Below are 14,144 nucleotides of genomic sequence, written 5' to 3' on the forward strand. Positions count from 1 at the left end.
CATTTGTGTCCTTCCTGGAACATATACCGATATCTCACATTCCATGAGGTGTCATTGTTCATAAAGTTGGCTTGGGTCCTGCCATCTGTAAGCTCACAATAGGATGTTTCTTCTTTACATGTTTCCACAAGGGAATAAATGCAGCTTCATAACTCCTTGCTGGATGGAAAGTGCTCTCTGTGACAGCCGGGAGCCCGTGCCTTTTCTAAAGAGGAAATTCCATTTCTGGTGACATTGGCTGCCCTGTGCTGGACTTTTATTGACTTCCTCTTTAGAATCCAGCTCTCTTCATGCTGCCACACCGCCTGCCTGCCCTCATCTCTCAGGGTAGGAGTGGTGGACCTAAATTCCAATCCAATTATGCTGGCCCCAATTTTAGGAATCTAAACAATTCCCTGCACCTTGCTGTACACCTTGGTTTCCTTATCTGCCTGCTGTTTCTGGCTTCGGATAATACAAAATAGCCCAGCGTTGGGCTGGTAACAGGTGTTTGTAGTTTCCATTTACTGCATTCTTTTTAAAAAAAATGTATTTATTATACTTAAGTTGTGGAGTACATGTGTAGAATGTGCAGGTTTGTTACATAGGTATACATGTGCCATGGTGGTTTGCTGCATCCATCACCCCTTCATCTACATTAGGTGTTTCTCCTAATGCTGTCCCTCCCCAATCCCCCCACCTGCTATTCCTCCCCTAGCCCCACACCCCTGATAGGCCTGTGTGTGTGATGTTCCCCTCCCTGTGTCCATGTGTTCTCAGTGTTCAACACCCACTTATGAGTGATAACATGCAGTGTTTGGTTTTCTGTTCTTGTGTCAGTTTGCTGAGAATGATGGTTTCCAGCTTCATCCATGTCCCTGCAAAGGACATGAAGTCATCCTTTTTTATGGCTGCATAATATTCCATGGTGTATATGAGCCACATTTTCTTTATCCGGTCTATCATTGATGGGCATTTGGGTTGGTTCCAAGTCTTTGCTACCTGTATTTTGAACAGTGCCGCAATAAACATATGTGTGCATGTGTCTTTATAATAGAATGATTTATATTCCTTTGGGTATATGCCCAGTAATGGGATTGCTGGGTCAAATGGTATTTCTAGTTCTAGATCCTTGAGGAATCACCACACTGTCTTCCACAATGGTTAAACTAATTTACACTCCCATCGACAGTATAAAAGCGTTCCTATTTCTATACATCCTCTCCAGCATCTGTTGTCTCCTGATTTTTTAATGATTGCCATTCTTTTTCTTTTTCTTTTTTTTTCCGAGACAGAATCTTGCTCTGTCACCAGGCACCAGGCTGCTGGAGTGCAGTCGTGCAATCTCAGCTCACTGCAATCTCCGCCTCCTGGATTCAAGCAATTCTCCTGCCTCAGCCTCCCGAGTAGCTGGGATTACAGGCACGTGCCACCACACCCAGCTAATTTTTGTATTTTTTTAGTAGAGACAGGGTTTCACCATGTTGGCCAGGATGGTCTCGATCTCTTGACCTTGTGATCTGCCTGCCTCAGCCTCCCAAAGTGCTGGGATTACAGGCATAAGTCACCGTTCCCGGCCTTAGCGATCATCATTCTAACTGGCTTGAGATGGTATCTCAACGTGGTTTTGATTTGCATTTCTCTAATGACCAGTGATGATGAGCTTTTTTTCATATGTTTATTGGCTACATAAATGTCTTCTTTCGAAAAGTGTCTATTCATATCCTTCACCTACTTTTTGATGGGTTTTTTTTTTCTTATAAATTTGTTTAAGCTCTTTGTAGATTCTGGATATTAGCCCTTTGTCAGATGGGTAGATTGTAAAAATTTTCTCCTATTCTGTTGGTTGTCGGTTCACTCTAATGATAGTTTCTTTTGCTGTGCAAATGCTCTTTAGATTAATAAGATCCCATTTGTCTATTTTGGCTTTTGTTGCCATTGCGTTTGGTGTTTTAGTCATGAAGTCCTTGCCCATGCCTATATCTTGAATGGTATTGCCTAGGTTTTCTTCTAGGATTTTTATGGTGTTAGGTCTTATGTTTAAATCTTTAATCCATCTGGAGTTAATTTTTGTAAGGTGTAAGGAAGGGATCCAGTTTCAGCTTTCTGCATATGGCTAGCCAGTTTTCCCAACACCATTTATTAAATAGGGAATCCTTTCTCCATTGCTTATACTGCATTCTTTAGTTAAGAGGTGTTTAAAGATTTAAAATAGAGTCTGAACTTTCTCATCCTGAGTTGCTTAAAAAACAAAACACGACCAGGTGCAATGACTCATGCCTGTAATCCCAGCACTTTGGGAGGTCGAGGCTGGTAGGTCACCTGAGGTCAGGAGTTGGAAGACCAGCCTGGCCAACATGGTAAAAGTCCATCTTTACTAAAAATACCAAAAGTTAGCTGGGTATGGTGGCAGGCGCCTGTAATCCCAGCTACTTGGGAGGCTGAGGTAGGAAAATTTCCTGAACCCAGGAGACGGAGGTTGCAGTGAGCCATGATTGTGCCATTGCACTCCAGCCTGGGCGACAGAGCAAAACTCTATCTATCTAAAAAAAAACCAAAACCCAAAAAACAAAAACGCAAATGATCCAAACCTTTTCATTAAAAAACAAAACCCAAAATCCACAAATGCCTATCAGGCTTGCCCTTGAGAACCTCCAAGTGTACAGATGTCTTCATCATACAATCAGGTTGGAGAGTGAGTTCTTGGTGGAGTTTCTTGGTGCTGTGGAGGGGGCTCATCAGCTGCACTGGCTGTGGGCCTATCCCTGCCAACCCCAACTTGGAAATGGGGAGGCCCTTGGCCACTTGCTTTCGAGAATTGAGAACCAGTCCCTGTAAAGAGTGAGGCTTCTTTGCTTTACCTCAATTACATATTTCTCTAAGAAGTTTCTTTCACCGGCAGAACCCTGAGCTCAAGGTGAGTGTGGATTCTTTGGGTTGGCCATGTGAGTCTAACTTTGAGGTCTTGGAAGACAAAGCAGCACTTGGAGGGGTAGAACCATAGTCCCCCAAAAGCAGCAATTTTTTTCTCTTTCTTTTCCCCATTAAGTTAAGACCTTCTAACGATCTGCTACTGAATTTGCCTAACTGTGAAATTTCTGAGATTGGAGTCACTGGATAATGACATTCCAGAATATGTTCTTTTATCTGCATTAATATCCTCTTGCTTGATGATTTTTTTAAATTGTTAAATTTATTATTTGTCCTCATGAAAGCAAAAACCATTTAAATTGTTACATTTGACTATGTGAGGTGCATCTGATAAAAATACAGTCTCAAAAGTTATGTACATTTAGATACCTTTCATCAAACACTACTGTTGAAGAAAATAATTTCTCTCTATCCCTCTCCTTCTCTTTTTCTTCCTTCTTTCTTTTTTTTTTTTTCTCCTTGTCTTCTACATCGTTTGCTGCAGACTTCAGGAGCAAATGTCCATAGATAGGGAAAACAAATCTCATTACTCAATGGGATTCTATTTTCTAAGGATCCAGAAAAAAATGTAAATAGAATGAGGAGTCTGAACATCTTTTGTAGAAGAGTAAAAGTTAGATTTGGTTAGTAGTTAAGTAAATTCGTTGAGTTAATCTATACTCTTTGCATAGTGAGTTAAAGCAAATGAAAACTTAAAGAGATGTTTTCAGTCAGAGCTGGAAAAAAGCAGTTTTTGGAAACTGAGAAGCAGTTTTGGGAAGCTGAATGCATGTGGCTTTATTGATGATGATGATGATGGAGAATTTGCTGAGACCCTAAAACTACGGTGACTTGTTAAGATTTGAAATTTATCTTTTAAGCACCTACGGTGTTGACCATTTTTACAAACGCATAAAGGATATGGCTGTCTGTACCTAGAAGAAGCGTTAGACACCTCTATAAATGCACTCTGCCAGGGGGTATCTAGTGATATGTCCATCATCTATGCAGGAGCTGTTACTGTCTGTCTGGGTAGCAGAAGCAGCTTTTGGAGAAAAGGAGGACTGCTGGGATGGGGAAGAAGTATGCTGAAGACATCTTTGGACTTAGAGTGTGTCCTAGATTGGGGTGGAGCAATTGTAAAAGAAGGACGGGCAGATGGGTGTTAGCTTCTCGGCCCGGGACTGTACAGGTTCCTCCATTCCAGGGCACTCTGATGAGGAAGATTTCACTCTCTCTGTCTGAAGCTGGTAAAACCAAAGTTTTGGTAATTTGCCAAGTCTTTCGAAGACTGCCTGTGATAATTTTATGTGTCAATCTGACTGGATCCATGGATGCCTAGATGTCTGGTTAAATATTATTTCTGGGTGTGTCTGTGAGGGTTGGGGTTGGTGGACTCAGGGAAGTACATTTATTTTTCTGCTTCGCTGTTGAGCTGGGATGTCTTAGCTCATCTGGCCCTGTGCTCAGACCTTGCACCATTGGCCCCCCTGGTTCTCAGGTGTTCAGACTTAAACCGAATGACACCCCAGATTTCCTGGGTCCCCAGCTTGTGACAGCAAATCATAGGACTTCCCAGTCTCCATGATCACGTGAGCCAATTAATGTGTGTGTGGTTAGATGTTAGTTCTCATCTTACACTTGCAACTTAGTGCGCGTGTGTGTGCGCGTGTGTGTGCGTTTGTGTGTGTGTGTATTTATTTTGCTTCTCTGGTGCATGGCAGCCTTTATGGAGACTGCATCAACTTCAAGGAGCCAGGACTAACACTCACAGGGGCTCAGGGGTCTTTCCTCATTGGCCCCTCCCTGCAGGTTGCTTCTCTGTGGTCAGAAGTTAACTCTCATTTTACCCTTGTAACTCAAGTTTGTGCACCCACAACTCCTGTGATTAAAGTTAGAAGCTTTCGTGAAGGTCTGGGGACACAGTAAAACAGTGCCTTCAGAATAGGCTGCATACTTAATGTGGTATGTGCAATGTGCAAAGCAACTTACACACAGTACCTTCTTTAATCCTCAAAACAGCTCTATAAGACAGATTCTACCATCTCTGTTTTCTAAGAAAAGGGACTCTCTGGTTTGCACCAGGTTCATGGAGTCTCTCTGACTTTTTGGGGATGGCTGAACGGCTGTTTCCTGCATTGCACTATTTGACGTTGTACAAAGAAAGGGAGAAAAGGTGGGAAGTGACCAGAGGACTTTATCCGGAAGAATCCTTTTGATTTCTGGTGAGAGAAAATCGACCTAAATTGGTAAAACAATACAGAGAATTCTTTGGCTCCTGTAATTGAAAAATACAGAGCTTGTCTCACTTCAGGTACGGCTTGATCCAGCCTCAAGCAGTATACCCAGGATTTACTTTATCTATTTCGTGACTCATCTTTATGAATGATTGCTCAGTTCTTTGGCAGGCTGTTTCTTCAGTCTCGAGGTGGCTGTCGGTAGTTCAGGGACTAGAACCTTCCTTGTGCACATACGGCAGAAGACAGAGGATTACTATTTTCAATTGTTAAGAAGGGTTCAGCTGGACATTAACTGGCCTGAGATGTGAGTGAAAATGCTCATCCACGAACCAATCTCTGTGGCCGAGGAAGTGAAATATGCTATTTGATGAAAGCCAATCAGGGCCCACCCCTCAGGCTGGGGCATCAGGTTAATCCCTTTCCATTAACTTGGTATGAAAGTGAAAGAGGGCTGGTTACCCAGAAAATTGCTTGGCCACTGTTTTACCGAAAGAAGGATGGAAGGATAACGAGCAGCAAAAGCAACTGATGCCAGCCGTAGACATGGAGGATGAGCTCTCTGTTGGTCCCACCAACTGCTGGCCGGGTCTTTGGGTCTTGATTGAATCACAGATTTTTGGTTTTGTTGCTGTTGTTAGAGAATGGACCTACCTTCTTTTTCCCCTCCAGCTGTTGGCAAGTGTGGTCCTCCCCTAGCTGTGACAGCGAAGAGATTAAATTGATACATCACGTGACTTCTAATTATATTTTGCAATTTCCACATGTGCTGTCTTATGTGTTCCTTTTTGCCAGCCTTTGAAGTGAGAAAGACTGAGATTATCACCTCCATTCTTCAAATAAGGACACAGGCTCAGAAAGTTAATGATGAGGCTCAGGTCATGCCTGTCATTTTCCTGCTACTCAACACATTCGGCTATTACTGAGGGCCAGTCACGGTGGTAGAGCCGTTGACAAGACACCATGTGATGCCCTGAGCGGCCACAGTTGGCTTTTCCAAGTCTGAGCACCCAGCATTCAAAAGGTCACATTGGTCATTGGGAAGATGTTCAGAGACAAGTGGCCAGGACAGAAGAGACCTGCCTTTCATGGAATAGTTGCATGTAGAAGCGGAGTGTCTGAAATGGAGGGAAAAAGATCATAAGGTGCCATGACTGCTGTCTTCTCATACTGGGAGGCCCTTCACGTAGAAGAGGGAATCATTCTAAGCCCAGCAGTGTGGCTGTCAGCTAAGAATACAGAACTCCTGGCAATGAGGTTCTGCTTACCAGCAGGACAGTCTATATTTATTCAAGCAAGAAGTAAACGATGACAAAAAAAAGATGCCTTCATTTGGTGTAAGAGGCTGGATTTTATTGAATGAAATTATTTCGCGGAGTCCCTCACACATAAAAATTCCAAGGACTCTACCCTGAAGCAACTTAGAGCCTAGCCAGGGGGATATGGAAGACGCACAGACACGCTAACGTGGAAAAAGGTGCAATGCGGTCAGATAGTGCAAAAGTGGCCACAGGACTTGCCTGGATTTGATCCTTTACTCTCTGCCTGCTTTGCAGATTGGTTGTGCCTCCGAGTCCTCGTTTGTAAATGGGGATAACAGAGCCAGCAACCACATGGGCATTCAGCACAGGGCTCCGCACATGGAAAGTGCTCATTAAAAGTGACTGCCGTTGTTAGAAAAGTCAATGGGGTGTGCCAGGCTCAGGGTTTCAGACTCTATGAAGGCTGGCAGGGAGCTGAGGAGGTGGGGGAAAAGCAGGAAAGACTTCAGTAGTGAAGCCCTGGAAGCAGATCTTCCTCACAGTCCATCGTGCTTCCAATGCCAGGGCTGGTGCTGGCTGGTTGACAGACTCCTCCCCCGCCCAAACAAATTCCCATAAACCCAAGTTAATCCAAACAGCACACGGACGGCTTCTGGGGCTTCGGCGGCTAACTGGGGGCAAAGTGGTGAGATGCTTGGGTAATAATGGATCCATCTCTCGGAAAGACTTTTCTGGAGGAGATCAAGGAAAGAAGCGGTAAAGCTGAATAAGCCATGATGGGCTGGGGTTAGGGGACAGGTGGCTGCCTTTCCCCGGTAGCCCTCTGCTCTTATGCAACGTTCGCTAAGGGGCCTGATGCAGAAGGCGTGCAGAGATGAGGATTTCCAGTGAAATCTACTTTCAGGTTTTCCCCTGGCTTTAGGCTTTCTCCCCTATTTATTTACCTATGATCTGTCATTTGTCTCTCACCACTGCAGAATGCTTATGAATAAAAATCCTGTCAGTTACTATACTCAAGAGTTTAATTATTTCAGCTCTGAGGGCAAAAGCACCTTTGGATTTTTTCCCCCCTCTGGGCTCCTGAAGTATTTTACTACAACCTGGGTCTGTTCCAGGAGAGCAGACGCTGGTGGGTGTTGACATCATATTTTAAAAGGTGAATAACATCTGTTTAATTGTCTTAACAGTTTTATGAGGTGAGTACTATTATGAGGAAACTGAGGCACTGAGAGAGAAAGAAACTTGTTCGAGGTCACACCATAATGACTGAAGCTGGATGTGGGCCAGGTGACCTGTCCAGGCTGTTCCACCATGGCAGATGCTGTCAGTGTGTCACCTGTACCTCCTGAGGGCTTTCTCTGGCTGCTAAAGTGCCCGGGCAATGTACAGGCCAACCAAAACTTCTAGGGAGTCATAGCCCTGGAACATCCCTCAACAGGAGGTGGTGGACTGATACCCAGCCCTCTTGGCCTCCTAGGTTGGAGAGTTTCAAGGCGTTTTTCTGTGTCACCTCCCAGAGGCCCCCAGTGGGATCGAGCCCCTTTCTGCTGTGATAACCTGCTCACCAGTACACTTTTCCCCTTCTATTCCTCCATTTCCCTTCTTCCCTACAGGTACTTTCTAGGGTCTCCTTTCAGGAAAACAACTTGCACAAAAATCCTCGTCTCAGAGTCTGCTTCTAGGGAAACCCAGCCTAAGACATACGCTAGACCAGTCTTTTCTATCTCTGGCTTATATAGTTTTAATATTTCACGTTGAACTGGCCTCCAGCCTGCCAACTGTCTGCGTGAGGCCATCCTAAACCATCCAGCTATTATGGACCCACTGCCAATGAGGTTGTCCCACAGAGATCAGCCATCCGAATCTGGACCAGAACCACCCAGCTGACCACCGAGTCATGAGAAATAATAAAGCCATGTTGCTTTAAGCCAGTAAGCTTGAGACCACTTTGTTAGGCAGCAAAAGCTGATATATAAGTCAGCCAGCATCTCCCATGTCTCAAACAAGGGCATCTCAGGTGACACAGGGGCCAGATGACCCCAGGGAGCGAGTCCCCTGCTTGTTTCATCCACAGGCCTGACTGGCTTAGTTCAGCCAGGGGCCTTCCTGGACTCCTGGGAGGTGCACAGGCTACCAACAATAGGAAGAAAAGTGAATTCAGATTTTATTTATGACCTGCATTAGCTTCCTGTCAGAACATAAATAATTCCTCCCAAATACTGAAGCACAAAATCCATCTGCAGAGATCAAGGAGAGTGTGACCTATGCAGAGAAGACTTGTATATACAATCTGGCTTCCCTTAGAGCATTTCATATATTCAGAGAGCTAATTGTTCCACTGAGGTTTCTTTTGATTTCATTATATTTGAAAATAACCAGGGAGAGCAAAGAATTTGTCTGGGTCTGAAGCCAAGCAGAATGGTACATAGGCCTGTCAGCGGGATGAGGGAGAAAGGCCCTTCCTTCATCCTCCTTGGGTCATCTGCCTAGGGACAACTCACTCCCAGAGAGAGCAAGTGCTCCATAAATCTGCCTGCTTGGTCAACACAGTCATGGAAAGTATGCATGGAGTTGACTTTGTAGATGCATTTCTACCCAGAGCTAAACAATTTTGAAAATGGAGCAAATGCCTCTATGCCTGGCACGAGTGCAAGAACATTTCCAGAAATTCTGGTTCTCGTACTAGGCACAGCTGAGAGAAACAGAACACAGCTGCCCTGTTAAGTGGGAAATGGGGTCGCTCTGCCCCCTGTGTTTGCTTCCGCCAGGTCAGGGTGCTAGGTCCATTCACTAGCGCACAGCCCCCGAGAGCAGAGTTTCACTTGCGCCTCAAAGGGAACAATCCAATTCCATTTCCAAATGTTGACCAGCAACAAAGTTATCATTGGAAACTTGTCACTAAGCATGGTGGTTCATGTGGTCTTTCTGTTGATATAACCAGTTACCAGTTCACACCACCAATACCCAGTGTGATGTCTCACTTCTCGTTACTAATTTCTTCCATAGATTTAGCCTGCGTTCATTCAGGTACAGCAGTAGCCAGTCTGTGTTAGGTGACGAGGTTTGATCCATACTTCCAGGATTGTGAATCTCCTCCACATTTGGACTATTTGCATTCAATGTAAGCACAACACCTACATTTCTAATGCTGCCTTGTTAGTGAGACAGGTCCCAGCTTACAGTCTGGCCATCATTACTGTACCTATGCTGTGGCATTAGCCACAGTAGTCAGATTCTCCTTAACAGGTACTGTCTGCCTGAATAATTTCTGTGGATGTGTTTTAACATGCTCTCTGGAGAAGCTACACATTCTTATTCTGTGCAGACATTTTATATATGTCTTGGTTGATTGGTTTTAGATTAGGCATTTAATGAAAATAAAGTGTATTTGGAGAGCTTGGAAGCCACTGTCAGTTTATCAGGAAGGCTGCAGATATAAAAATGAAATTATTTGGTGGGATCCTCCTCCTTAATGGGAATATCATGCTACAGGCAGCTCCTTGGGATGACAAAAGGAACTGGGTGTAAAATATAAACACGCAGTTAAGGAGGCCTAGCTGTTTGGTGTGTCTATCTGCTGTGTAATCCTCCAAACGAATTAATTGTGTGCTAAAATGCATGAAATCTAGATAATTCAGGCCTGATTGATTATCCATCTCTTAAAAAAGAAAACACCTTGTGTCAAATCTTTCTCCGCTGGCAAGCAGGTTGCCCCTGGGTGCTGGGTTATTTTAGTGTTTGATCTCAGACTAAATTGATGGGGGAGGAAGGGCTGCATGCTAGCAAAATGTTGGTGAAAATCTCTTTGTGTTATTCTATTCCAATGTAGAATGAACACGCTGAGGCCTCTTGGGTGGTCAGAGAAGGCTTGTAAATCCTAAGTTTGTAAGAAATAAAGGTGAGATGTCTATTCTAACATTTCCCCTTCTGTATTCCGAACTGCTGGTTCCGGGAAAGATGGGTAGGGAGGGCGGCTTCTCTGTGTGTCTCACGTCCAGCCCTTGGAGAGGTATTTTTTGGACGTGAGCCCAACTTTTTTTGAGAGTTGATGGTCTCTGAATGTTATGATTCATGACATTACATGTTTTGTTTTGTTTTATTTTGTTTTGCTGAGACAGGGTCTCACTCTATTGCCCAGGCTGGAGTGCAGTGGAACAATGACATCTCACTGCAGCCTTGAACGCCTGTGCTCAAGAGATCCTCCCACCTCAGTCTTTCAAGTGGCTTGGACTACAGGCACGCATCACCATGCCTGTCTAATTTATTATTAGTATTATTTTTAGAGATGGGGGTCTCACTATATTGCCCAGGCTGGTCTGGAACCCTGGGCTCAAAGGATCTCCCTGCTTTGGCCTCCCAAAGTGCTGTGATTACAAGTATAAGCCACCTTGCCCAGCCCTAAATAACACTCTTAATCTTAAATCCCTGACTAATTGATACTTAAAAGTCTTCCATTTGCAATTCTATTTTTTTAAGTTTATTGCCTCATTCTAGGTTATGAATTCTCCCGAAAGGGCAATGCAAACCTCTTTGATACCACATTTTGGAAGTTTCTTAGTGATTTTCCAGCTGGTCTGGAGTTAGCAGCTTGGAATAGAGGTTTACCATGAAAAATTATGAAACAGTACGTATTTCTCCATGGGGAAGCCAAGCCAGAGAGGCCTGATTCATACAAGTTCATGTTTCACCTTTGTTATAATTGTTCTAATGACATGGTAACAAGAAGCAGATGGCCTTCCTTTCAGGAGCCCTCTAGAAATCAGATGGTGTGAACATCTGAGACAGACAGGGACTTGATGGTAAGGGGAGCAGTAAATGAGGGAAAAGCCACAGGCTCTGACCTATGCTAGATTTCAAGGCTTATCAAACTGAGATGCACACCTGGGGTGTCCATTTAGACAGAGATGATCGTCACACTGTCTGGTCAGTGGGGTCTCTCTGAAAATGATGCCTCCCGGGATGGAGGCAGAGACCTTCCTTTCAGCCTCATTCCCGTGGTCTTCCATTTCACACGAGCAACACCTCTGTTTGCTACTTCTTGGAAGAGAGTGTAAGAGAACTCATGGTCACTCTGAAAGGTGTGGATGTCAGAAGTCATCCAGACATTTCAGACATTCAGATATTCATGGTTAAATATATTCATAGCCAAAAAAATGTTGAAGAGTTTAAATAGCAAGATGCATGAAATGGTTGTGATGCATGAAATTTGTACAGTGACATTTAAGCTTTGTACACAAATAATATTCATTCAATATCAAATTGAAACTCTAATGTTGAATTCCTCTGGATTAAGTCCTGGCCTGTTTCTCTCCTCTCTTCTTCTCCATTCTTCTACCAGTTTCTCTCATTTGTCCTCGAGGCTTTCAATGCTTGCTGGTAACCACTGACGCCCATATAGCTAGGCTGAATGCCTCTTCTGAGAGACAAAAGTAAACCATATGTTTGATAAATGGTTAATATTCAAAATATATCGGGAACACATACAACTCAATAGCAACCAACCAAACAAATAATCCAATTTAAAAATGGGCAAATAACCTGAATAGACATTTTTCTAAGGAAGACATACAAGTGGCAGACAGGTACAAGGGAAGGTACTCGTATCATTAACCATCATGGAAACACAAACCACATTGAAATAGTACCTCACACCTGGTGAGATGTCTATTACCAGAGACAAAAGATAAGAAGCATGTGGGGCAAGTATGTGGAGAAAAGGGCACCCTTGCGCATTGTCTATGGGAATGTACATTTGTACAGCTATTATGAAAACAGTACGAAGTCCCTAAAAAAACAGAACTACCATATGATCTGCAATCCCACTTCTGGGTATACATCCAAAAGAAACAAAATCAAAGACATATCTGCACTCCCATGGCTAGTGCAGCATTATTCACTGTGGCCACATTATGGAATCAACAACCTAAGTGTCCAGCGATGGAAGAATGGCTGCAGGAAATGTGGTGTTTATGTACAATGGAATATCATTCAGCCACACAGGAAGGAAATCCTGCCACGTGTGATAATATGAATGAACCCCAAGAAGATCATGCTACGTGAAGTAAACCATTTAGTTACCTATTTTTTTGTGTGTGGAGAAACACTTAAGATCTCTCTTAAATCACAAGTAAACCATACAACATTATTAACTGTAGTCACCATGTTGTACAATAGGTCTCCGTAACTTTTTATTCTCATAACTGATGGTTTGTGCCATTTGACCAACACCTCCCTTCCCCCCCCCGCCCCCGCTCAGCACTGTCTGCTCTTTGTTTCTGTCAGTTTGACTTCTTGAGATTTCATAAAATAAGTGAGGCCAAGCAGTATTTTTCTGTGTCTGGCTTATTCACAGATCAGAAAACAGACTTAGAGATACGATGTGAACTTGAGTAAGGCCAGGCAGCCCTTGAGGGGTGGAAATCAAATCTGACTCTCATGTCTCTGAACTTACCCACTGCTCTATGCTGTCTGCCATGACATCTAGTGCTTCTTTCTCTTCCTGGATTTCTCTAAGCATCCAGCCCGGCCCATCTGTTTCTTTTGTACCTGCTCATTCCATTATCCAAAGGTCAAGATCACTGGATGCATCTGTGAGCATCCATGAAGTTCTGGAAATTTCTATGTGCTCAGGGGATCCAATGGCTGTTATGACCAAAACTGGATTTAGCTAGTATTCTGTGGGATCCTGAGAACTGGGACGAAAAAACAGAAATTGAATGAGTGATGCCACCAAATCTTACTTAATGTCTGTCCAGGCTCACAGCTCAGGATGAGGACTGTTTTGTTGACTAACAGCTTCGATTTCCAGAATAAAATATCTAGCGGTTGTTTGAACTGTGAAATCCTCATTATGTGAAATGCCAGATGCGAAGCCCCAGCATGTTACCTTCTGGACAGTAATGCTTCTGAACAGAAAGGGCATCTTACCCAAAGTGAGCATGCAATTAGTCTTGACAAAAGAATTGAAAATGAAATCCTAATTTGTGCTGTGTTTATCGATCTGTGCTGCTGTTTTCACCGCAGTCTTGAAGCTTGGCTCTATCAGCACCTCCTTCCCGGGGACAGCGCTTTTTATGTCCAGCCTGGTCAGCCCTAATTGGAGTCTTGCTGTTGGTCTCCCAGAGCTTCAGGAACCTCAGTTCAGCCTCAGTTGAAACAAGAGAGTTGGGTTTCCCCAACGGGACTTTGGAAAATGAAACCTGGTGGTTACTGATATTTTTGTTGGCATTTTTTTTCAGAAAGAGCCAATGCCATGGCAACTAGGAAGGGCCACTGCTGAATATCAAAGGAGGAGGCGGTCCTTGCAGGGAGATCAGGTGGTAGGACGAGGTTAGGGGTTGCTTTATGGTTTCCCTCCCCTCTGTTTCTAGAACTCACACAGAGTGTTTGGGCCCCTGAAAGTGATTATTCTTTTGCTTGGGATGATTTTCCCAGCACATGTATAACTGACCGTTTCTCATCATTCAGGTCTCTACACAAGAATTGCATCCTCAAAGAGGCCTTCCCTGGCTGTCCTATACAAAGCATCTCTACCTTCCTGGGCATTCTTGCTCATACCTTCTCATTTTATTTACTCATGTAATTTGTTATTCTGTAAAACTGCCTCATTTATTTTGTCTCTCCAGCTAGAATATTTCATGAGGCCAGAGACTCAGTTTGGTTTCTGCTGTCTGCTAAGCATAACCAGTGCTCGATAGATGATTGCTTAGTGAATAAATCAGGGAGCAAATTAATGAAGTCCATTATAGAGGCAGCT

The sequence above is a fragment of the Cebus imitator genome, unplaced genomic scaffold (assembly GCF_001604975.1).
Source record: "Cebus imitator isolate Cc_AM_T3 unplaced genomic scaffold, Cebus_imitator-1.0 Scaffold116, whole genome shotgun sequence".
NCBI classification, from domain to species: domain Eukaryota; kingdom Metazoa; phylum Chordata; class Mammalia; order Primates; family Cebidae; genus Cebus; species Cebus imitator.